The sequence below is a fragment of the Pan troglodytes genome, chromosome 7, assembly GCF_028858775.2.
Source record: "Pan troglodytes isolate AG18354 chromosome 7, NHGRI_mPanTro3-v2.0_pri, whole genome shotgun sequence".
Lineage (NCBI taxonomy): Eukaryota > Metazoa > Chordata > Mammalia > Primates > Hominidae > Pan > Pan troglodytes.
Window position 1 is genome coordinate 52,267,691 of NC_072405.2, and position 27,350 is coordinate 52,295,040.

The following is a 27,350-nucleotide window of genomic DNA, read 5'->3' on the forward strand; positions in this document are numbered from 1 at the left end:
ACTGCTTTGGGATGTTTTCATTCAACTAATACGGCTGAACATTCCTTTTGAAACAGCAGTTTTGTAACACCCTTTTTGTAGAATCCGAAGGGGATACTTGGAAATCTTTGCAACCTTCATAGGAAACGGGATTTCTTCCTATAAAAACTAGACAGAAGAATTCTCAGAAACTTCTTTGAGATGTCTGCATTCATCTCACAGAGTTGAAGATTCCAGTTGATAGAGAAGTTTTGAAACACACTTTTTGTAGAATTTCCAAGTGGATACTTAGAGCGCTTTGAAGCCTATGGTAGAAAGGGAAATATCTTCATATAATAACTAGACAGAATCATACTCAGAAACTAGTCAGTGATGTGTGCTTTCAACTCACTGACCTTAACATTTCTTTTGGTTGAGCAGTTTTGAAACACTCTGTTTGTAATGTCTGCAAGTGGATACTTGGAGCACTCTAAAGCCTTCTTTGGAAACGGAAATATCTTCCCATGAAAAGTAAACAGAAGTATTCTCAGAAACTTCTTTGTGATATCTGCCCTCAACTAACAGAGGTGAACCTTCCTTTTGATAGAACAGTTTTGAAACACTCTTTTGGTAGAATTTGCAACTTTATATTTAGTGAGTTTTGGGGCCTTAGGTAGAGAAGGAAATATCTTCCTAGTAAAACAACACAGAGGCATTCTCAGAAACTACTTTATGATGTTTGCATTCAACCCACACAGTGGAACATTCCCTTTGAAAGAGCAGTATTTAACACTCTTTTTGCAGAATCTGCAAGTGGATATTTGGACCTCTTTGAGGCCTTCGTTGGAAACGGGAATTTCTTCACTTTAAAACTAGACAGAAGAAATCTCAGAAACATTTGTGATGTGGGCATTCAACTCACAGAGTTGAACGTTCCTTTCGATAGAGCAGTTTTCAAAAACTCTTTGTAGAATTTCCAAGTGGATATTTAGTGCGCTTTGAAGCCTGTTGTAGAAAACGAAATATCTTCATAGAAAAACTACACAGAGGCATTCTCTGAAACTGCTTTGTGATGTTTGCATCAAACTCCCAGAATTGAACGTTCCTTTTGAAAGAGCAGTTTAGTGACCCTCTTTTTGTAGAATCTGCAAGTGGATATTTGGACCTCTTTGAGGCCTTCATTGGAAACGGGATTTCTACATATAAAGACCAGACAGAAGAATTCCCAGAAAGTTCTTTGTGATGTATGCATTCAACTCACAGAGTTTAAACTTCCTTTCAATAGAGCAGTTTTGGAACACTGTTTTTGTAGAATTTGCAAGGGGATATTTAGTGCGCTTTGAAGCCTATGGTAGAGAAGGAAATATCTTCATACAAAAACTACACAGAAGCATTCTCAGTACTGCTTTGGGATGTTTTCATTCAACTAATACGGCTGAACATTCCTTTTGAAACAGCAGTTTTGTAACACCCTTTTTGTAGAATCCGAAGGGGATACTTGGAAATCTTTGCAACCTTCATAGGAAACGGGATTTCTTCCTATAAAAACTAGACAGAAGAATTCTCAGAAACTTCTTTGAGATGTCTGCATTCATCTCACAGAGTTGAAGATTCCAGTTGATAGAGAAGTTTTGAAACACACTTTTTGTAGAATTTCCAAGTGGATACTTAGAGCGCTTTGAAGCCTATGGTAGAAAGGGAAATATCTTCATATAATAACTAGACAGAATCATACTCAGAAACTAGTCAGTGATGTGTGCTTTCAACTCACTGACCTTAACATTTCTTTTGGTTGAGCAGTTTTGAAACACTCTGTTTGTAATGTCTGCAAGTGGATACTTGGAGCACTCTAAAGCCTTCTTTGGAAACGGAAATATCTTCCCATGAAAAGTAAACAGAAGTATTCTCAGAAACTTCTTTGTGATATCTGCCCTCAACTAACAGAGGTGAACCTTCCTTTTGATAGAACAGTTTTGAAACACTCTTTTGGTAGAATTTGCAACTTTATATTTAGTGAGTTTTGGGGCCTTAGGTAGAGAAGGAAATATCTTCCTAGTAAAACAACACAGAGGCATTCTCAGAAACTACTTTATGATGTTTGCATTCAACCCACACAGTGGAACATTCCCTTTGAAAGAGCAGTATTTAACACTCTTTTTGCAGAATCTGCAAGTGGATATTTGGACCTCTTTGAGGCCTTCGTTGGAAACGGGAATTTCTTCACTTTAAAACTAGACAGAAGAAATCTCAGAAACATTTGTGATGTGGGCATTCAACTCACAGAGTTGAACGTTCCTTTCGATAGAGCAGTTTTCAAAAACTCTTTGTAGAATTTCCAAGTGGATATTTAGTGCGCTTTGAAGCCTGTTGTAGAAAACGAAATATCTTCATAGAAAAACTACACAGAGGCATTCTCTGAAACTGCTTTGTGATGTTTGCATCAAACTCCCAGAATTGAACGTTCCTTTTGAAAGAGCAGTTTAGTGACCCTCTTTTTGTAGAATCTGCAAGTGGATATTTGGACCTCTTTGAGGCCTTCATTGGAAACGGGATTTCTACATATAAAGACCAGACAGAAGAATTCCCAGAAAGTTCTTTGTGATGTATGCATTCAACTCACAGAGTTTAAACTTCCTTTCAATAGAGCAGTTTTGGAACACTGTTTTTGTAGAATTTGCAAGGGGATATTTAGTGCGCTTTGAAGCCTATGGTAGAGAAGGAAATATCTTCATACAAAAACTACACAGAAGCATTCTCAGTACTGCTTTGGGATGTTTTCATTCAACTAATACGGCTGAACATTCCTTTTGAAACAGCAGTTTTGTAACACCCTTTTTGTAGAATCCGAAGGGGATACTTGGAAATCTTTGCAACCTTCATAGGAAACGGGATTTCTTCCTATAAAAACTAGACAGAAGAATTCTCAGAAACTTCTTTGAGATGTCTGCATTCATCTCACAGAGTTGAAGATTCCAGTTGATAGAGAAGTTTTGAAACACACTTTTTGTAGAATTTCCAAGTGGATACTTAGAGCGCTTTGAAGCCTATGGTAGAAAGGGAAATATCTTCATATAATAACTAGACAGAATCATACTCAGAAACTAGTCAGTGATGTGTGCTTTCAACTCACTGACCTTAACATTTCTTTTGGTTGAGCAGTTTTGAAACACTCTGTTTGTAATGTCTGCAAGTGGATACTTGGAGCACTCTAAAGCCTTCTTTGGAAACGGAAATATCTTCCCATGAAAAGTAAACAGAAGTATTCTCAGAAACTTCTTTGTGATATCTGCCCTCAACTAACAGAGGTGAACCTTCCTTTTGATAGAACAGTTTTGAAACACTCTTTTGGTAGAATTTGCAACTTTATATTTAGTGAGTTTTGGGGCCTTAGGTAGAGAAGGAAATATCTTCCTAGTAAAACAACACAGAGGCATTCTCAGAAACTACTTTATGATGTTTGCATTCAACCCACACAGTGGAACATTCCCTTTGAAAGAGCAGTATTTAACACTCTTTTTGCAGAATCTGCAAGTGGATATTTGGACCTCTTTGAGGCCTTCGTTGGAAACGGGAATTTCTTCACTTTAAAACTAGACAGAAGAAATCTCAGAAACATTTGTGATGTGGGCATTCAACTCACAGAGTTGAACGTTCCTTTCGATAGAGCAGTTTTCAAAAACTCTTTGTAGAATTTCCAAGTGGATATTTAGTGCGCTTTGAAGCCTGTTGTAGAAAACGAAATATCTTCATAGAAAAACTACACAGAGGCATTCTCTGAAACTGCTTTGTGATGTTTGCATCAAACTCCCAGAATTGAACGTTCCTTTTGAAAGAGCAGTTTAGTGACCCTCTTTTTGTAGAATCTGCAAGTGGATATTTGGACCTCTTTGAGGCCTTCATTGGAAACGGGATTTCTACATATAAAGACCAGACAGAAGAATTCCCAGAAAGTTCTTTGTGATGTATGCATTCAACTCACAGAGTTTAAACTTCCTTTCAATAGAGCAGTTTTGGAACACTGTTTTTGTAGAATTTGCAAGGGGATATTTAGTGCGCTTTGAAGCCTATGGTAGAGAAGGAAATATCTTCATACAAAAACTACACAGAAGCATTCTCAGTACTGCTTTGGGATGTTTTCATTCAACTAATACGGCTGAACATTCCTTTTGAAACAGCAGTTTTGTAACACCCTTTTTGTAGAATCCGAAGGGGATACTTGGAAATCTTTGCAACCTTCATAGGAAACGGGATTTCTTCCTATAAAAACTAGACAGAAGAATTCTCAGAAACTTCTTTGAGATGTCTGCATTCATCTCACAGAGTTGAAGATTCCAGTTGATAGAGAAGTTTTGAAACACACTTTTTGTAGAATTTCCAAGTGGATACTTAGAGCGCTTTGAAGCCTATGGTAGAAAGGGAAATATCTTCATATAATAACTAGACAGAATCATACTCAGAAACTAGTCAGTGATGTGTGCTTTCAACTCACTGACCTTAACATTTCTTTTGGTTGAGCAGTTTTGAAACACTCTGTTTGTAATGTCTGCAAGTGGATACTTGGAGCACTCTAAAGCCTTCTTTGGAAACGGAAATATCTTCCCATGAAAAGTAAACAGAAGTATTCTCAGAAACTTCTTTGTGATATCTGCCCTCAGCTAACAGAGGTGAACCTTCCTTTTGATAGAACAGTTTTGAAACACTCTTTTGGTAGAATTTGCAACTTTATATTTAGTGAGTTTTGGGGCCTTAGGTAGAGAAGGAAATATCTTCCTAGTAAAACAACACAGAGGCATTCTCAGAAACTACTTTATGATGTTTGCATTCAACCCACACAGTGGAACATTCCCTTTGAAAGAGCAGTATTTAACACTCTTTTTGCAGAATCTGCAAGTGGATATTTGGACCTCTTTGAGGCCTTCGTTGGAAACGGGAATTTCTTCACTTTAAAACTAGACAGAAGAAATCTCAGAAACATTTGTGATGTGGGCATTCAACTCACAGAGTTGAACGTTCCTTTCGATAGAGCAGTTTTCAAAAACTCTTTGTAGAATTTCCAAGTGGATATTTAGTGCGCTTTGAAGCCTGTTGTAGAAAACGAAATATCTTCATAGAAAAACTACACAGAGGCATTCTCTGAAACTGCTTTGTGATGTTTGCATCAAACTCCCAGAATTGAACGTTCCTTTTGAAAGAGCAGTTTAGTGACCCTCTTTTTGTAGAATCTGCAAGTGGATATTTGGACCTCTTTGAGGCCTTCATTGGAAACGGGATTTCTACATATAAAGACCAGACAGAAGAATTCCCAGAAAGTTCTTTGTGATGTATGCATTCAACTCACAGAGTTTAAACTTCCTTTCAATAGAGCAGTTTTGGAACACTGTTTTTGTAGAATTTGCAAGGGGATATTTAGTGCGCTTTGAAGCCTATGGTAGAGAAGGAAATATCTTCATACAAAAACTACACAGAAGCATTCTCAGTACTGCTTTGGGATGTTTTCATTCAACTAATACGGCTGAACATTCCTTTTGAAACAGCAGTTTTGTAACACCCTTTTTGTAGAATCCGAAGGGGATACTTGGAAATCTTTGCAACCTTCATAGGAAACGGGATTTCTTCCTATAAAAACTAGACAGAAGAATTCTCAGAAACTTCTTTGAGATGTCTGCATTCATCTCACAGAGTTGAAGATTCCAGTTGATAGAGAAGTTTTGAAACACACTTTTTGTAGAATTTCCAAGTGGATACTTAGAGCGCTTTGAAGCCTATGGTAGAAAGGGAAATATCTTCATATAATAACTAGACAGAATCATACTCAGAAACTAGTCAGTGATGTGTGCTTTCAACTCACTGACCTTAACATTTCTTTTGGTTGAGCAGTTTTGAAACACTCTGTTTGTAATGTCTGCAAGTGGATACTTGGAGCACTCTAAAGCCTTCTTTGGAAACGGGAATATGTTCCCTTGAAAAGTAAACAGAAGTATTCTCAGGAAATCCTTTGTGATATCTGCCCTCAACTAACAGAGGTGAACCTTCCTTTTGATAGAGAAGTTTTGAAACACTCTTTTGGTAGAATTTGCGACTAGATATTTAGTGAGATTTGGGGCCTTTGGTAGAGAAGGAAATATCTTCACAGTAAAACTACAAAGAGGCATTTTCAGAAAAAAGTTTATGATGTTTGCATTCAACTCACACAGTGGAACCTTCCATTTGGAAGAGCAGTTTGTAACACTCTTTTTGTAGAGTCTGCAAGTGGTTATTTCGACCTCTTTGAGGCCTTCGTTGGAAACGGGATTTCTTCATATAAAAACTAGACAGAAGATTTCCCAGAAAATTCTTTGTGATGTGTGCATTCAACTCACAGATTTCAATCTTCCTTTCGATAGAGCAGTTTTGAAACACTGTTTTTGTAGAATTTCCAAGCCGCTATTTAGTGCATTTGAAGGCTATGGTAGAGAAGGAACTATCTTCATAGAAAAACTACACAGAAGCAGTCTCAGAAACTCCTTTGTGATGTTTGCATTCAACTCACTGAGTTGAACACTCCTTTTGAATCAGCAGTTTTGTAACACTCTTTTTGTAGAATCTGGAAGAGGATATCTGGAAATCTTTGAGGCCTTCATAGGAAACGGGATTTTTTCATGTAAAAACTAGACAGGGGGATTCTCAGAAACTTCTCTGGGATGTGTGCATTCACTTGCAGAGTTGAGGATTCCTTTTTATACAGCAGTTTTGAAACACTCTTTTTTCAGAATTTCCAACTGGATATTTAGTGCGCTTTGAAGCCTGTGCCTGAAAAGGAAATACCTTCATAGAAAAACTGCACAGAAGCATTCTCAGAAACTACTTTCTGAGGTTTGCATCCAACTCACAGAGTTGAACGTTTCTTTTGAAAGAGCAGTTTTGTAACCCTCTTTTGGCAGAATCTGCAAGTGGATATTTGGACCTCTTTGAGGCCTTCGTTGGAAACGGGATTTCTTCCTATGAAAACTAGACAGAAGAATTCTCAGAAACTTCTTTGTGATGTGTGCATTCAACTCACAGAGTTGAAGCTTCCTTCCAATAGAGCAGTTTTGAAACTCTCTTTTTGCAGCATTTCCAACTGTATATTTAGAGCGCTTTGAAGCCTATGGTAGAAAAGGAAATATCTTCATATAAAAACTAGACAGGATCATTCTCAGAAACTAGTTAGTGATGTGTGACAGAATCATTCTCAGAAACTAGTTAGTGATGTGTGACAGAATCATTCTCAGAAACTAGTTAGTGATGTGTGACAGAATCATTCTCAGAAACTAGTTAGTGATGTGTGACAGAATCATTCTCAGAAACTAGTTAGTGATGTGTGACAGAATCATTCTCAGAAACTAGTTAGTGATGTGTGACAGAATCATTCTCAGAAACTAGTTAGTGATGTGTGACAGAATCATTCTCAGAAACTAGTTAGTGATTTGTGCTTTCAACTCACTGAGCTTAACATTTCTTTTGATTGAGCAGGTTTGAAACACTCTGTTTGTAATGTCTGCAAGTGGATACTTGGAGCACTTTAAAGCCTTCTTTGGAAACGGGAATATCTTCACATGAAACGTAAACAGAAGTATTCTCAGAAAGTTCTTTGTGATATCTGCCCTCAACTAACAGAGGTGAACATTCCTTTTGAAAGAGCAGTTTTGAAACACTCTCTTGGTAGAATTTGAGGCTGGATATTTAGTGAGATTTGGGGCCTTTGGTAGAAAAGGAAATATCCTCCTAGTAAAACTACACAGAGGCATTCTCAGAAACTACTTTATGATGTTTGCATTCAACTCACACAGTGGAACATTCCTTTTGAAAGAGCAGTTTGTAAGGCTCTTTATGCAGAATCTGCAAGTGGATATTTGGACCTCTTTGAGACCTTCGTTGGAAACGGGAAACTCTTCACTTTAAAACTAGACAGAAGAAATCTCAGAAACATTTGTGATGTGGGCATCCAACTCACAGAGTTTATCCTTCCTTTTGATAGAGCAGTTGTGAAACACTCTTTTTGTAGAATTTCCAAGTGGATATTTAGTGCGCTTTGAAGCCTGTGGTAGAAAAGGAAATATCTTCATAGAAAAACTACACAGAAGCATTCTCTGAAACTACTTTGTGATGTTTGCATCAAACTCACAGAGTTGAATGTTCGTTTTGAAAGAGCAGTCTAGGAACACTCTTTTTGTAAAATCTGCAAGTGGATATTTGGACCTCTTTGGAGCCATCATTGGAAACAGGATTTCTTCATATGAAAACTAGACAGAAGAATTCCCAGAAAGTTCTTTGTGATGTGTGCTTTCAACTTACAGAGTTTAACCTTCCTTTCAATAGAGCAGTTTCGAAACACTGTTTTTATAGAATTTCCAAGTGGATATTTAGTGAGCTTTGAAGCCTATGGTAGAGAAGGAAATATCTTCATAGCAAAAAGACAAAGTAGCATTCTCAGAAACGCCTTTGTGATATTTCCATTCAACCCACGGAGTTGAACATTCCTTTTGAAACAGCAGTTTTGTAACACTCTTTTTGTAGAATCTGGAATTGGATATTTGGAAATCTTTGAGGATTTCGTTGGAAGTGGGATTTCTTAATGTAAAAGGAAGACAGAGTGATTCTCAGAAACTTCTTTGTGGTTTGTGTATTCACCTGCATTGTAGAAGCTTCCTCTCTATAGAGCAGTTTTGTAACCCTCTTTTGTAGAATTTAAAACTGGATATTTAGTGCGCTTAGAAGCCTCAGGCCGAAAAGGAAATATCTTCATAGAAAAACTTCACAGAAGCATTCTCAGAAACTACTTTCTGATGTTTGAATCAAACCCACAGAGTTGAACGTTTCTTTTGAAAGAGAAGTTTTGTAACCCTCTTTTGGCAGAATCTGCAAGTGGATATTTGGACCTCTTTGAGGCATTCATTGGAGACGGGATTTCTTCCTATAAAAACTAGACAGAAGAATTCTCAGAAACTTCTTTGGGATGTGTGCGTTCAACTCACAGAGTTGAAGCCTACTTCTGATAGAGCAGTTTTGAAACTCTTTTTGCAGCATTTCCAACTGTATATTTAGAGCGCTTTGAAGCCTATGGTAGAAAAGGAAATATCTTCATATAAAAACTAGACAGAATCATTCTGAGAAACTAGTTAGTGATGTGTGCTTTCAACTCACTGAGCTTAACATTTCTTTTTATTGAGCAGGTTGGAAACACTCTGATTGTAATGTCTGCAAGTGGACACTTGGAGCACTTTAAAGCCTTCTTTGGAAACGGGAATATCTTCACATGAAACGTAAACAGAAGTATTCTCAGAAAGTTCTTTGTGATATCTGCCCTCAATTAACAGAGGGGAACCTCCCTTTTGATAGAGCAGTTTTGAAACACTCTCTTGGTAGTATTTGAGACTGGATATTTAGTGAGACATGGGGCATTTGGTAGAAAATGAAATATCCTCCTAGTAAAACTACACAGAGGCATGTTCAGAAACTACTTTATGATGTTTGCATTCAACTCACACAGTGGAACACTCCTTTTGAAAGAGCAGTTTGTAAGACTCTTTATGCAGAATCTGCAAGTGGATATTTGGACGTCTTTGAGACCTTCGTTGGAAAAGGGAATCTCTTCACTTTAAAACTAGACAGAAGAAATCTCAGAAATATTTGTGATGTAGACATCGAACTCACAGAGTTGAACCTTCCTTTCGATTGAGCAATTTTGAAAAACTCTTTTTGTAGAATTTCCAAGTGGATATTTAGTGTGCTTTGAAGCCTGTGATAGAAAAGGAAATATCTTCCTAGAAAATCTACACAGAAGCATTCTCTGAAACTGCTTTGTGATGTGTGTACTCAACTAACAGAGTTGAACCTTTCTTTGGAGAGAGCACTTTTGAAACACTCTTTTGATAGAATCTGCAAGTGGATATTTGGATAGCTTTGAGGATTTCATTGGAAACGGGAATGTCTTCATAGAAAATCTAGACGGAAGCATTTTCAGAAACACCTTCGTGATGTTTGCATTCAAGTGACAGAGCTGAACATTCCCTTTAATAGAGCAGGTTGAAACACTCTTTTTGTAGTGTCTCGAAGTGGACATTTGGAGCGCTTTCAGGCATATGGAGAAAAAGGAAGTATCTTCCCATAAAAACGAGGTAGAAGCAATCTCAGAAACTTGTTTATGATGTATCTACCTAACTAACAGTGTTGAACCTTTCTGTTGATAGAGCAGTTTTGAAACACTCTTTTTTTGGAATCTGCAAGTGGATATTTGGATAGCTCTGAGGATTTCGTTGGAAACGGGAATATCTTCACACAAAATCTAGACAGAAGCATTCTCAGAAACACTTTCATGATGTTTGCATTCAAGTCACAGAGTTGAACATTCCCTTTCATAGAGCAGGTTTGAAACACTCTTTTTGTAGTATCTGGAAGTGGACATATTGGAGCGCTTTCAGGCCTATGGTGAAAAAGGAAATATCTTCCCATAAGACCTAGATAGAAGGAAACTCAGAAACTTGTTTATGATGCGTCTACTCAACTAACAGTGTTGAACCTTTCTAATGATAGAGCAGTTTTGAAACACTCTTTTTTTGGAATCTGCAAGTGGATATTTGGATAGATTTGAGGATTTCGTTGGAAACGGGATTACATATAAAAAGTAGACGGCAGCATTCTCAGAAAATTCTTTGTGATGTTTGCATTCAAGTCACAGAGTTGAACATTCCCTTTCACAGAGCAGATTTGAAACAATCTATTCGTACTATCTGGAAGTGGACATTTTGAGCTCTTTGAGGCCTATGATGAAAAAGGAAATATCTTCCCATAAAAACTAGACAGAAGCATTCTCAGAATCACGTTTGTGATGTGTGTACTCAACTAACAGAGTTGAACCATTCTTTTGATACAGTAGTTTTGAAACATTCTTTTTGTAGGATCTGTAAGTGGATATTTGGATAGATTTGAGGATTTCGTTGGAAATGGGATTACATATAAAAAGTAGACAGCAGCATTCTCAGAAACTTCTTTGTGATGTTTGCATTCAGGTCACAGAGTTGAACATTCCCTTTCATAGAGCAGGTTTGAAACCCTCTTTTTATAGTATCTGGAAGTGGACAATTGGAGCGCTTTCAGGCCTATGGTGAAAAAGGAAATATCTTCCCATAAAAACAAGACAGAAGCATTCTGAGAAACGTATTTGTGATGTGTATCCTCAACTAACAGACTTGAAACTTTGTTTTGATACAGCAGTTTTGAAACACTCTTTTTGTAGAATCTGCAAGTGGATGTTTGGATAGCTCTGAGGATTTCATTGGAAACGGGAATATCTTCATAGAGAATCTAGAAAGAAGCATTCTCAGAAACACCTTCATGATGTTTGCATTCAAGTCACAGAGTTGAACATTCCCTTTCATAGAGCAGGTTTGAAACACTCTATTCGTAGTATCTGGAAGTGGACATTTGGAGAGCTTTCAGGCCTATGGTGAAAAAGGAAATATCTTCCCATAAGAGCAAGATAGAAGCAATCTCAGAAACTTGTTTATGATGTATCTACTCAACTAACAGTGTTTAACTTTTCTATTGATAGAGCAGTTTTGAAACACTCTTTTTTTGGAATCTGCAAGTGGATATTTGGATAGCTTTGAGGATTTCGTTGGAAAAGGGATTCCATACAAAATGTAGACAGCAGCATTCTCAAAAATTTCTTTGTGACGCTTGCATTCAAGTCGCAGAGTTGAATATTCCCTTTCATAGAGCAGGTTTGACACACTCTTTTTGTAGTATGTAGAAGTGGACATTTGGAGCGCTTTCAGGCCTATGGTGAAAAAGGAAATATCTTCCAAGAAAAACAAGACAGAAAAATTCTCAAAAAGTTATTTGTGATGTGTGTCCTCAACTAACAGACTTGAAACTTTCTTTTCATACAGTAGTTTTGAAACACTCTTTTTGTAGAATCTGCAGGTGGATATTTGGATAGCTTTGAGGATTTCGTTGGAAAAGGGATTACATATAGAAAGTAGACAGCAGCATTCTCAGTAACTTCTTTGTGTCGTGTGTATTCAACTGACAGAGTTGAATCTTCCTTTAGACACAGCAGATTTCAAACACTCTTTTTGTGGAATTTGCAAGTGGAGATTTCAAGCGCTTTAAGGTCAATGGCAGAAAAGGAATTATCCTCGTATAAAAACTAGACAGAATCATTCTCAGAAACTGCTTTGTGCTGTGTGCGTTCAACTCACAGAGTTTAACTTTTCTTTTCATAGAGCAGTTAGCAAACTCTCAGTTTGTAAAGTCTGCAAGTGGATATTCGGAACTCTCTGAGGTCTTCGTTGGAAACGGAATTTCTTCATATAATGCAAGACAGAAGAATTCTCAGTACCTTCTTTCTGTTGTGTGTATTCAACTCACTCCGTTGAACCTTCCTTTAGACAGAGCAGATTTGAAACACTCTTTTTGTGGAAATTGCAGGTGGAGATTTCAAGCACTTGGAGGCCAATGGTAGAAAAGGAAATATCTTCGTATAAAAACTAGAAAGAATCATTCCCAGAAACGGCGTTGTGATGTGTGCGTTCAACTCACAGAGTTTAATCTTTCTTTTCATAGAGCAGTTTTGAAACACTCTGCTTGTAAAGTCTGCAAGTGGATATTTGGACCACCTGCAGACCTTCGTTGGAAACGGGATTTCTTCATATAATGCTAGACAGAAGATTTCTCTGTAACTTCCTTCTGTTGTGTGTATTCAACTCACAGAGTTGAACCTTCCTTTAGACAGAGCAGATTTGAAACACTCTTTTTGTGGAATTTGCAAGTGGAGATTTCGTACACTTTGAGGCCAACGTTAGAAAAGCGAATATCTTCATATAAAAGCTAGACAGAATCATACTGAGAAATTGCTTTGTGATGTGTGCGTTCAACTAACAGAGTTTAACCTTTCTTTTCATACAGCAGTTTGGAAACACTCTGTTTGTAATGTCTGCAAGTGGATATTCGGACCTCTTTGAGGCCTTCATTGGAAACGGGATTTCTTCATATAATGCTAGACAGAAGAATTCTCAGTAACTTCTTTGAGCTGTGTGTATTCAACACACAGAGTTGAACTTTGCTTTAGACAGAGCAGATTTGAAACACTCTTTTTGTGGAATTTGCAAGTGGAGATTTCAAGCGCTTTAAGGTCAAAGGTAGAAAAGGAAATATCTTCGTATAAAAACTAGACAGAATCATTCTCAGAAACTGCTTTGTGATGTGTGCGTTCAACTCACAGAGTTTAACCTTTCTTTTCATAGAGCAGTTGGGAAACACTCTGCTTGTAAAGTCTGCAAGTGGATATTTGGACCTCCTGCAGACCTTCGTTGGAAACGGGATTTCTTCATATAATGCTAGACAGAAGATTTCTCTGTAACTTCCTTCTGTCGTGTGTATTCAACTCACAGAGTTGAACTTTCCTTTAGACAGAGCAGATTTGAAACACTATTTTTGTGGAATTTGCAAGTGGAGATTTCATAGGCTTTGAGGCCAACGTTAGAAAAGCAAATATCTTCATATAAAAACTAGACAGAATCATACTGAGAAATTGCTTTGTGATGTGTGTGTTCAACTAACAGAGTTTAACCTTTCTTTTCATACAGCAGTTTGGAAACACTCTATTTGTAGAGTCTGCAAGTGGATATTTGGACGTCTTTGAGGTCTTCGTTGGAAAAGGGATTTCTTCATATAATGCTACACAGAAGAATTCTCAGTAACTTCTCTGTGTTGTGTGTATTCAACTCACAGAGATGAGCCTTCCTTTACACAGAGAAGATTTGAAACACTCTTTTTGTCGTATTTGCAAGTGGAGATTTCAAGCGATTTAAGGTCAAGGGTAGGAAAGGAAATATCTTCGTATTAAAACTAGACAGAATCATTCTCAGAAACGGCCTTATGATGTGTGCGTTCAACACACAGAGTTTAACCTTTCTTTTCATAGAGCAGTTTGGAAACACTCTGTTTGTAATGTCTGCAAGTGGATATTCGGACCTCTTTGAGGCCTTCGTTGGAAACGGGATTTCTACATATAATGCTACACAGAAGAATTCTCAGTAACTTCTTTGAGCTGTGTGTATTCAACACACAGAGTTGAACCTTCCTTTAGACAGAGCAGATTTGAAACACTCTTTTTGTGGAATTTGCAAGTGGAGATTTCAAGCGCTTTAAGGTCAAAGGTAGGAAAGGAAATATCTTCGTATAAAAACTAGACAGAATCATTCTCAGAAACTTCTTTGTGATGAGTGCGTTCAACTCACAGAGTTTAACGTTTCTTTTCATACAGCAGTTTGGAAACACTCTGTTTGTAATGTCTGCAACTGGATATTTGGACCTCCTTGAGGCCTTCGTTGGAAATGGGATTTCTTCATATAATGCTAGAGAGAACAATTCTCAGTAACTTCTTTGTCTTGCGCGTATTCAACTCACAGAGTTGAACCTTCCCATAGACAGAACAGATTTGAAATACTCTTTTTGTGGAATTTGCAAGTGGAGATTTCAACCCTATGGGGCCAATGGTAGAAAAGGAAATATCTTCGTATAAAAACTAGACAGAATGACTCCCAGAAACTGCGTTGTGATGTGTGCATTCAATTCACACAGTTTAACCTTTCTTTTCATAGAGCAGTTTGGAAACACTCTGTTTGGAAAGTCTGTGAGTGGATATTTGGACCTCCTTGAGGCCTTCGTTGGAAACGGGATTTCTTCATATAATGCTAGACAGAAGAATTCTCAGTAACTTCCTTGTGTTGTGTGTATTCAACACACCGAGTTGCACCTTCCTTTAGACACAGAAGATTAGAAAAACTCTTTTTGTGGAATTTGCAAGTGGAGAACTCAAGCGCTTTGAGGCCAAATGTAGAAAGGGAAATATCTTCGTATAAGAACTAGACAGAATCATTCTCAGAAACTGCTTTGTGATGTGTGCGTTCATCTCACAGAGTTTAACCTTTCTTTTCATACTGCAGATTGGAAACCCTCTGTTTGTAGAGTCTGCAAGTGGATATTGGGACCTCTTTTAGGCCTTCGTTGGAAATGGGATTTCTTCATGTAATGCTAGACAGAAGAATTCTGAGTAACTTCCTTGTGTTGTGTGTATTGAACTTGCAGATTTGAACATTCCTTAAACAGAGCAGATATGAAAGACTCTTTTTGTGGAATTTGCAAGTGAATATTTCAAGTGCTTTCAGGCCAATGGTAGAAAAGTAAATATCTTCGTATAATAACTAGACAGAATGATTCCCAGAAACTGCGTTGTGATGTGTGTGTTCAACTCAAACTGTTTAACCTTTCTTTTCATAGAGCAGTTTGGAAACACTCTGTTTGTAAAGTCTGCAAGTGGATATTTGGACCTCCTTGAGGCCTTCGTTGGAAACGTGATTTCTTCATATAATGCTACACAGAAGAATTCTCAGAAACTTCCTTGTGTAGTGTGTATTTAACTCACCAAGTTGAACCTTCCTTTAGACAGAGCAGATTTGAAACACTCTTTTTGTGGAATTTCCAAGTGGAGATTTCAAGCGATTTGAGGCCAAAGGTAGAAAAGAAAATATCTTCGTATAAGAACTACATAGAATCATTCTGAGAAACTGCTTTGTGATGTGTCCGTTCAGCTCACAGAGTTTAACCTTTCTTTTCATAGAGCAGTTTGGAAACACTCTGTTTGGAAAGTCTGTAAGTGATTATTTGGACCTCCTTGAGGCCTTCGTTGGAAACGGGATTTCTTCATATAGTGATAGACAGAAGAATTCTCAGTAACTTCTTTGTGTTGTGTGTATTCAATTGACAGACTTGAACCTTCCTTTAGACAGAGCAGATTTGAAACACTCTTTTTGTGGAATTTGCAAGTGGAGATTTCAAGTGCTTTGAGGCCTATGGTAGAAAAGGAATTATCTTCGTATAAAAACTAGACAGAATCATTCTCAGAAAGTGCTTTGTGATGTGTGCATTCTACTCACAGAGTTAAACCTGTCTTTTCATAGAGCAGTTTTGAAACACTCTGTTTGTAAAGTCTGCAAGTGGATATTTCGACCTCTTTGAGGCCATCGTTGAAAACGGGATTTCTTCATATAATGCTAGACAGAAGAATTCTCAGTAATTTCTTTGTGTTGTGTGTATTCAACAGACAGAGTTGAACCTTCCTTAAGACAGAGTAGATTTGAAACACTCTTTTCCTGGAATTTGTAATTGGAAATTTCAAGCGATAAATGGTCAATGGTAGAAAAGGAAATATCTTCTTATGAAATTTAGAGAGAATCATTCTCAGAAACTGATTTGTGATGTGTGCATTCAACTCACAGAGTTTAACCTTTCTTTTCATAGAGCAGTTAGGAAACACTTTGTTTGTAAAGTCTGCAAGTGGATATTGGGACCACTTTGAGGCCTTCGTTGGAAACGGGTTTTCTTCATATAATGCTAGACAGAAGAATTCTCAGTAACTTCTTTGTGTTGTGTGTATTCAACTCACCGAGTTGCACCTTCCTTTAGACAGAGAAGATTTGAAACACTCTTTTCATGGAATTTGCAAGTGGAGATTACAAGCGCTTTGAGGCCAAATGTAGAAAAGGAAATACCTTCGTATAAGAACTAGACAGAATCACTCTCAGAAACTGCTCTGTGATGTGTGCATTGAACTCAAAGAGTTTAACCTTTCTTTTCAAAGAGGAGTTTGGAAACAATCTGTTTTTTATATCTGCAAGTGGATATTAGGACCTCCGTGAGGCCTTCGTTGGAAACGTGATTTCTTCATATAATGCTAGAAAGGAGAATTCTCAGTAACTTTTTTGTGTTGTGTGTATTCAACTCACTGAGTTGAACCTTCCATTAGACAGAGCAGATTTCCAACACTCTTTTTGTGGAATTTGCAAGTGGAGATTTCAAGCGCTTTGTGGCCTGTGGTAGAAAAGGGAATATCTTCGTATAAATACTACACAGAATCATTATCAGAAACTGCTTTGTGATGTGTGCGTTCAACTCAGCAGTTTAACCTTTCTTGTCATACAGAAGTTTGGAAACACTCTGTTTATAAAGTCTGCAAGTGGATATTTGGAACTCTTTGAGGCCTTCGTTGGAAACGGGATTTCTTCATATAGTGGTAGACAGAAGAATTCTCAGTAACTTCTTTGTGTTGTGTGTATTCAACTGACAGAGTTGAACCTTCCTTTAGACAGAGCATATTTGAAACACTCTTTTTGTGGAATTTGCAATGGAGATTTCCAGCGATTAAAAGTCAATGGTAGAAAAGGAAATACCTTCTTATGAAAACTAGAGAGAATCATTCTGAGAAACTGCTTTGTGATGTGTGTGTTCAACTAACAGAGTTTAACCTTTCCTTTCATAGAGCAGTTTGGAAACACTTTGTTTGTAATGTCTGCAGGTGGATATTTGGACCTCTTTGAGGCCTTCGTTGGAAATGGGATTTCTTCATATAATGCTAGACAGAAGAATTTTCTGTAACTACATTGAGTTGTGTGTATTCAACTCACAGAGTTGAAACTTCCTTTAGACATAGCGGATTTGAAACTCTCTTTTTGTGGAATTTGCAAGTGGAGATTTCAAGCGCTTTGAGGCCAAAGGCGGAAAAGGAAATATCTTCGTTTAGGAAGTAGACAGAATAACTCTGAGAAACTGTTTTGTGATGTGCACTTTCAACTGAGAGTTTAACCATTCCTTTCATAGAGCACTTTGGAAACACTCTGTTTGTAATATCTGCAAGTGGATATTTGGACCTCCTTGAGGCCTTCATTGGAAATGGGATTTCTTCATATAATGCTAGACAGAAGAATTCTCAGTAACTTCTTTGTGTTGTTTGTATTCAACTCACGGAATTGAACCTTCCTTTAGTCAGAGCAGATATGAAAGACTCTTTTTGTGGAATTTGCAAGGGGAGATTTCAAGTGCTTTATGGCCAATGGTAGAAAAGGAAATATCTTCATATAAAAACTAGACAGAATGATTCCCAGAAAGTACGTGGTGATGTGGGCATTGAACTCACACAGTTTAACCTTTCTTTTCATAGAGTAGTTTGGAAACACTCTGTTTGTAAAGTCTACAAGTGGATATTTGGACCTCCTTGAGCCCTTCGTTAGAAACGGGATTTCTTCATATAATGCTAGACAGAAGAATTCTCAGTAACTTCCTTGTGTTGGGTGTACTCAACTCACCGAGTTGAACCTTCCTTCAGACAGAGATGATTGGAAGCTCTCTATTTGTGGAATTTGCAAGTGGAGATTTCAAGCGCTTTGAGGCCAAAGATAGAAAAGGAAATATCTTCGTATAAGAACTAGACAGAATCATTCTCAGAAACTGCTTTGTGATGTGTGCGTTCAACTCACAGAGTTTAACTTTCTTTTCATAGAGCAGTTTGGAAACACTCTGTTTGTAAAGTCTGCAAGTGGATATTTGGAACTCCTTTAGTGCTTCGTTGGAATCGGGATTTCTTCATTTAATGCTAGACAGAAGAATTCTCAGTAACTTATTTGTGTTGTGTGTATTCAACTCACAGATTTGAACTTTCCTTTAGACTGAGCAGATTAGAAACTCTCTTTTTGTGGAATTTGCAAGTGGGATTTCAAGCGATTTTAAGCCAAAGGTAGAAAAGGAAATAACTTCGTATAAAAACTAGACAGAATGATTCCCAGAAATTGCGTTGTGATGTGTGCGTTCAACTCACACAGTTTAACCTTTCTTTTGATAGAGCAGTTTGGAAAAACTGTTTGTAAAGTCTGCAAGTGGATATTTGCACCTCCTTGAGGCCTTCGTTGGAAAAGGGATTTCTTCATATAATGCTAGACAGGAGAATTCTGAGTAACTTCCTTGCGTTGCGTGTATTTAACTCACTGAATTGAACCTTCCTTTAGACAGAGCAGATTTAAAACACTCTTTTTATGGAATTTGCAAGTGGAGAACTCAAGCGCTTTGAAGCTAAATGTAGGAAAGGAAATATCTTCGTATAAGAACTAGACAGAATCATTCTCAGAAACTGCTTTGTGATGTGTGCGTTCAACTCACAGAGTTTAACCTTTCTTTTCATAGAGCAGTTTGGAAACCCTCTGTTCATAAAGTCTGCAGGTGGATATTTGGAATTCCTTCAGGCCTTCATTGGAAACGGGATTTCTTCATATAATGCTACACAGAAGAATTCTCTGTAGCTTCTTTGTGTTGTGTGTATTCAACTCACAGAGTGGAACCTTCCTTTAGACATAGCAGATTTGAAACTCTCTTTTCGTGGAATTTGCAAGTAGAGATTTAAAGCGCTTTGGGGCCAAAGGTAGAAAAGGAAATATCTTCATTAAATAACTAGACAGAATCATTCTCATGAACTGCTTTGTGATGTGTGCGTTCAACTCACACTGTTTAACCTTTCTTTTCATACAGCAGTTTGGAAACACTCTGTTTGTAAAGTCTGCAAGTGGATATTTGGACCTCTTGGAGGCCTTCGTTGGAAACGGGATTTCTTCATATAGTGCTAGACAGAAGAATTCTCAGTAACTTCTTTGTGTTGTGTGTATTCAACTGACAGAGTTGAACCTACCTTTAGACAGAGCAGATTTGAAACACTCTGATCGTGGAATTTGCAAGTGGAGATTTCAACCGATCAAAGGTCAATGGTAGAAAAGGAAATATCTTCTTATGAAAATTAGACAGAATCATTCTCAGAAACTGCTTTGTGATGTGTGCGTTGAATTCACAGAGTTTAACCTTTCTTTTCGTAGAGCAGTTTGGAAACACTTTGTCGGTAAAGTCTGTAAGTGGATATTTCGCCCACTATGAGGCCTTCCTTTTAAAAGGGGTTTCTTCATATAATGCTAGACAGAAGAATTCTCTGTAACTCCTTTGTGTTGTGTGTATTCAACTCACAGAATTGAACCTTCCTTTAGACAGAGCAGATTTGAAAGACTCTTTTCATGGAATTTGCAATTGGAGATTTCAAGTGATGAATGATCAATGGTAAAAAAGGAAATATCTTCTTATGGAAACTAGACAGAATCATTCTCAGAAACTGCTTTTTGATGTGTGCATTCAACTCACAGAGTTTAACCTTTCTTTTCATAAAGCAGTTTGGAAACACTCTGTTTGTAAGCTCTGCAAGTGGATATTTTGACCTCTTTGAGGCCTTCGTTGGAAACGGGAATACTTCATATAGTGCTAGACGGAAGAATTCTCAGTAACTTCTTTGTGTTGTGTATATTCAGCTGACAGAGTTGAACCTTCCTTTAGACAGAGCAGATTTGAAACACTCTTTTTGTGGAATTTGCAAGTGGAGATTTCGTAAGATTAAAGGTCAATGGTAGAAAAGGAAATATCTTCTTATGAAAACTAGAGGGAATCATTCTCAGAAACTGCATTGTGATGTGTGTGTGCAACTCACAGAGTTTAACCTTTCTTTTCATAGAGCAGTTTGGAAATACTTTGTTTGTAATGTCTGCAGATGGATATTTGGACCTCTTTGAAGACTTCGTTGTAAATGGGATTCCTTCACATAGTGCTAGAAAGAAGAATTCTCTGTAACTGCTTTGTGTTGTGTGTATTCAACTCATAGAGTTGAAACTTCCTTTAGACAGAGCAGATTTGAAACACTCTTTTTGTGGAATTTCCAAGTGGAGATTTCAAGCACTTTAAGATCAATGGTAGAAAAGGAAATATCCTCCTATAAAAGCGAGACAGAATCATTCTCAGAAACTGCTTTGTGATGTGTGCGTTCAACTCACAGAATGTAACCTTTCTTTTCATAGAGCAGTTTGGAAACACTCTGTTTGTAAAGTCTGCAAGTGGATATTCAGACCTCTTTGAGGCCTTTGTTGGAAACGGGATTTCTTCATATAATGCTAGACAGAAGAATTCTCAGTAACTTCTTTGTGTTGTGTGCATTCAACTCACAGATTTGAACCCTACTTTACACAGAACAGATTGGAAACACTCTTTTTCTAGAATTTGCGAGTGGAGATTTCATTCCATTTGAGGCCAGTGGTAGAAAAGGAAATATCTTCTTATAAAAACTAGACAGAATGATTCTCAGAAACTGCTTTGTGACGTGTGCGTTCAAGTCACAGAGTTAAATCTTTCTTTTCATAGAGCAGTTTGGAAACACTCTGTTTGTAAAGTCTGCAAGTGGATATTCAGACCTCTTTTAGGCCTTCGTTGGAAATGGGATTTCTTCATATAATGCTAGAGAGAAGAATTCTCAGTAACTCCTTTGTGTTGTGTGTATTCAACTCACAGAGTGGAACCGTCCTTTCAACTGCGCAGATATGAAACACAGTTTTTGTGGAATTTGCAAGTGGAGATTTCATGCGATTAAAGGTCAATGGTAGAAAAGGAAATATCTTCTTATGAAATTTAGAGAGAATCATTCTCAGAAACTGCTTTGTGATGTGTGTGTTCAAGTCACAGAGTTTAACCTTTCCTTTCACAGAGCAGTTTGGAAACACTTTGTTTGTAATGTCTGCAGGTGGATATTTGGACCTCTTTGAGGCTTTCATTGGAAACGGGATTTCTTCATATAATGCTAGTCAGAAGAATTCTCTGTAACTCCTTTGTATTGTGTGTATTCAACTCACAGAGATGAAACTTCCTTTAGACAGAGCAGATTTGAAACACTCTTTTCGTGGAATTTGCAAGTCGAGATTTCAAGCGCTTTGAGGCCAGAGGTAGAAAAGGAAATATCTTCGTATAAAAACTATACAGAATTTTTCTCAGAAACTGCTTTGTGATGTGTGCATACAACTCACAGAGTTTAACCTTTCTTTTCATACAGCTGTTTGGAAACACTCTGTTTGTAAATTCTGCATCTGGATATTTTGACCTCTTTGAGGCCTTTGTTGGAAACGGGATTTCTTCATATAATGTTAGACCGACGAATTCTCAGTAACTTCTTTGTGTTGTGTTTATTCAACTCGCAGAGTTGAACCTTCCTTTATACAGAGCAGATATCAAAGACTCTTTTTGTGGAATTTGCAAGTGGAGACTTGAAGCGCTTTGTGGCCAATGGTAGAAAAGGAAATATCTTCATATAAAAACTAGACAGAATGATTCCCAGAAACTGCGTTGTGATGTTTGCATTCAACTCACACTGTTTAACCTTTCTTTTCATAGAGAAGTTTGGAAACACTCTGTTTGTAAAGTCTGCAAGTGAATATTTGGACCTCCTTGAGGTCTTTGTTGGAAACGTGATTTCTTCATATAATACTAGACAGAAGAATTCTCAATAACTTCCTTGTGTTGTGTGTGTTTAAGTCACCGAGTTGAAACTTCCCCTAGAGAGAGCAGATTTGAAACACCCTTTTTATGGAATTTGCAATTTGAGGATTCAAGCGCTTTGAGGCCAAAAGTAGAAACGGAAATATTTTCGTATAAGAACTAGACAGAGTCATTCTGAGAAACCGCTTTGTGATGTGTGTGTTCAACTCACAGAATTTAACTTTCCTTTCATAGAGCAGTTTGGAAACACTTTGTTTGTAATGTCTGCAGGTGGATATTTGGACCTCTTTGTGGCCTTCGTTGGAAACAGGATTTCTTCATATAATGCGAGACAGAAGAATTCTCTGCAACTCCTTTGTGTTGTGTGTTTTCAACTCAGAGAGTTGAAACTTCCTTTAGACAGAGCAGATTTGAAACACTCTTTTTGTGGAATTTGCAAGTGGAGATTTCAAGCGCGTTGAGGCCTTTGTTAGAGAAGGAAATATCTTCGTATAAAAACTAGACAGAATGATTCCCAGAAACTGCATTGTGATGTGTGCGTTCAACTGACACACTTTAACCTTTCTTTTCATTCAGCAGTTTGGAAACACTCTGTTTGTAAAGTCTGTAAGTGGATAATTGGACCTCCTTGAGGCCATCGTTGGGAACGGTGTTTCTTCATATAATGCAAGACAGAAGAATCCGCAGTAACTTCTTTGTGTTGTGTGTATTGAACTCACAGAGTTGAAACTTCCTTTAGACAGAGCAGATTTGAAACAGTCTTTTTGAGGAGTTTGCAAGTGAAGATTTCAAGCGCTTTTAGGTCAATGGTTGAAAAGGAAATATCTTCGTATAAAAACTAGACAGAATCATTCTCAGAAACTTCTTTGTGATGTGTGCGTTCAACTCACAGTGTTTAACCCTTCTTTTCATACAGCAGTTTGGAAACCCTCTGTTTGTAAAGTGTGCATGTGGATATTCGGACCTCTTTGATGCCTTCATTGGAAACGGGATTTCTTCATATAATGCTAGACAGAAGAATTCTCAGTCACTTCTTTGTGTTGGGTGTATTCAACTCACAGAGTTGAACCTCCCTATAGACAGAGCAGATATGAAAGACTCTTTTTGTGGAATTTGCAAGTGGAGATTTCAAGCGCTTTTGGGCCAATGGTAGAAAAGGAAATATCTTCGTATAAAAACTAGACAGAATGATTCCCAGAAACTGCGTTGTGATGTGTGCGTCCAACTCACACAGTTTAATCTTTCTTTTTATAGAGCAGTTTGGAAACACTCTGTTTGTAAAGTCTGCAAGTGGATATTAGGAACTCCTTGAGGCCTTCGTTGGAGACGGGATTTCTTCATATAATGCTATACCGAAGAATTCTCAGTAACTTCTTTGTGTTGTGTGTATTCTACTCAGAGGGTTGAACCTTCCTTTAAACAGAGCAGATTTGAAATACTCTTTTCGTCGAATTTGCAAGTGGGAATTTCAAGCGATTTGAGGTCAATGGTAGAAAAAGAAATATCTTCGTATAAAAACTAGACAGAATCATTCTCAGAAACCGCTTTGTGATGTGTGCGTTCAACTCACACGGTTTAACCCTTCTTTTCATACAGCAGTTTGGATACCCTCTGTTTGTAAACTCTGCAAGCGGATTTTCGGACCTCTTTCAGGCCTTCGTTTGAAATGGGATTTCTTCATATAATGTTAGACAGAGTAATTCTCAGTAACTTCTTTGTGTTGTGTGTATTCAACTCACAGATTTGAACCTTCCTTTAGTCAGAGCAGATATGAAAGACTCTTTTTGTGGAATTTGCAAGTGGAGATTTCAAGCGCTTTGAGGCCAGTGGTAGAAAAGGAAATATCTTCGTATAAAAACTAGACAGAATGATTCCCAGAAACTGCGTTGTGATGTGTGCGTTCAACTCACATAGTTTAACATTTCTTTTCATAGAGCAGTTTGGAAACACTCTGTTTGTAAAGTCTGCAGGTGGATATTTGGACCTCCTTGAGGCCTTCGTTGGAAACAGTATTTGTTCATGTAACGCTAGACAGAAGAATTCTCAGTAACTTCCTTGTTTTGTGTGTATTCAACTCACCGAGTTGAACTTTCCTTTAGACAGAGCAGATTTGAAACACTCTTTATTTGAGCCTTTCTTTTGACAGAACTGTTTTGAAACACTGTTTTTGTAGAATCTTCAAGTGGATATTTGGAAAGCTTTGAGGATTTCCTTGGAAAAGGGAATATGTTCATATCAAATCTAGAGAGAAGCATTCTGAGAAACATCTTATGGTTGTTTGCATTGAAGGCACAGACTTGAACATTCCCTTTCACAGAGCAGGTTTGAAACAATCTTTTCGTACTATCTGGAGGTGGACATTTTGAGCTCTTTGAGGCCTATGCTGGAAAAGGAAATATCTTCCCTTAAAAACTAGACAGAAGCATTGTCAGAATCACGTTTGTGATGTGTGTACTCAACTAACAGATTTGAACCTTTCTTTGGATGGAGCACTACTGAAACACTCTTTTTGTAGAATCTGCAAGTGGATATTTGGATACCTCTGAGGATTTCGTTGGTAACGGGAATGTCTTCATAGAAAATCTAGACCGAATCATTCTCAGAAACAACTTCCTGATGTTTGCATTCAAGTCACAGAGTTGAACATTCCCTTTCATAGAGCAGGTTTGACACACTCTTTTTATAGTATCTGGAAGTGGACATTTGGAGCGCTTTCAGGCCTAGGGTGAAAATGGAAATATCTTCCCTTTAAAACGAGATAGAAGCAATATCTGAAACTTGTTTATGATGTATCTACTCATCTAACATTGTTGAACATTTCTATCGATAGAGCAGTTTTGAAAGTCTTTTTTTGGAATCTGCAAGTGGATATTTGGATAGCTTTGAAGATTTCATTGGAAACGGGATTACATATAAGAAGTAGACAGCACCATTCTCAGAAACTTCTTTGTGATGTTTGCATTCAAGCCACAGAGTTGAACATTCCCTTTCATAGAGCAGGTTTTAAACAGTCTTTTTGTAGTATCTGGAAGTGCACATTTGGAGCGCTTTCAGGCCTATGGTGATAAAGGAAATATCTTCCCATAAAAATAAGACAGAAGCATTCTCAGAAACTTATTTGTGATGAGTGTCCACAACTAACAGACTTGAACCTTTCTTTCGATACAGTAGTTTTGAAACACTCTTTTTGCAGTATCTGCAAGTGGATGTTTGGACCTCTTTGACGCCTTCGTTGGAAACGAGAATCTCTTCACTTTAAAACTAGACAGAAGAAATCTCAGAAACATTTATGATGTGGGCATCCAACTCACAGAGTTGAATCTTCCTTTCAATAGAGGAGTTTTGAAACACTCTTTTTGTAGAATTTCCAAGTGGATATTTAGTGCGCTTTGAAGCCTGTGGTAGAAAAGGATATATCTTCATAGAAAAAGTACACAGAGGCATTCTCAGAAACTACTTTCTGATGTTTGCCTCAAACTCATAGAGTTGAACGTTTCTTTTGAAAGAGAAGTTTGGTAACCCTCTTTTGGCCGAATTTCCAAGTGGATATTTGGACCTCTTTTAGGCCTTCGTTGCAAACGGGCTTTCTTCATATAAGAACTAAATAGAAGAATTCCCAGAAAGTTCTTTGTGATGTGTGCTTTCAACTCACAGAGTTTAACCTTCCTTTCAATAGAGCAGTTTTGAAACACTCTTTTAATAGAATTTCCAAATGGATATTTAGTACGCTTTGAAGCCTATGGTTGAGAAGGAAATATCTTCATAGAAAAATGACACAGAAGCATTCTCAGAAACAGCTTTGTGATGTTTCCATTCAACTCACAGAGTTGAACATTCCTTTTGAAACAGCAGTTTTGTAACACTCTTTTTGTAGAATCTGGAAGTGGATATTTGGAAATCTTTGAGGATTTCGTTGGAAGCGGGATTTCTTCATGTAAAAAGAAGACAGAGTGATTCTCAGAAACTTCTCTGTGTTTCGTGCATTCACCTGTATTGTAGAAGCTTCCTCTCTATAGAGCAGTTTTGAAACACTCTTTTTGTAGAATTTAAAACTGGATATTTAGTGCGCTTTGAAGCCTCGGGCCAAAAGGAAAATATCTTCATAGAAAAACTGCACAGAAGCATTCTCAGAAACTACTTTCTGATGTTTGCATCAAACTCACAGAGTTGAACGTTTCTTTTGAAAGAGAAGTTTTGTAACCCTCTTTTGGCAGAATCTGCAAGTGGATATTTGGACCTCTTTGAAGCCTTCATTGGAAACGGGATTTCTTCCTATAAAAACTAGACAGAAGATTTCTCAGACACTTCTTTTTTATGTGTGCATTCATCTCACAGAGATGAAGCTTCCTTCTGATGGAGCAGTTTTGAAACTCTCTTTTTGCAGCATTTCCAACTGTATATTTAGAGCACTTTGAAGCCTATGGTGGAAAAGGAAATATCTTCATATACAAACTAAACAGAATCATTCTCAGAAACTAGTTAGTGATGTGTGCTTTCAACTCACTGAGCTTAACATTTCTTTTGATTGAGCAGGTTTGAAACACTCTGTTTGTAATGTCTGCAAGTGGATACTTGGAGCACTTTAAAGCCTTCTTTGGAAACGGGAATATCTACACATGAAACGTAAACAGAAGTATTCTCAGAAAGTTCTTTGTGATATCTGCCCGCAACTAATAGAGGTGAACCTTCCTTTTGATAGAGCAGTTTTGAAACACTCTCTTCGTAGAATCTGAGACTGGATATTTAGTGAGATTTGGAGCCTTTGGTAGAAAAGGAAATATCCTCCTAGTAAAACTACACAGAGGCATTCTCAGAAACTACTTTATGATGTTTGCATTCAACCCACACAGTGGAACATTCCTTTTGAAAGAGCAGTTTGTAAGACTCTTTTTGCAGAATCTGAAGGAGGATATTTGGACCTCTTTGAGGCCTTCGTTGGAAACGGGAATCTCTTCACTTTAAAACTAGACAGAAGAAATCTCAGAAACATTTGTGATGTGGGCATCCAACTCTCAGAGTTGAACCTTCCTTTCGATAGAGCAGTTTTGAAACACTCTTTTTGTAGAATTTCCAAGTGGATATTTAGTGTGCTTTGAAGCCTGTGGTAGAAAAGGAAATATCTTCCTAGAAAAACTACACAGAAACATTCTCTGAAACTACTTTGTGATGTTTGCATCAAACTCACAGAGTTG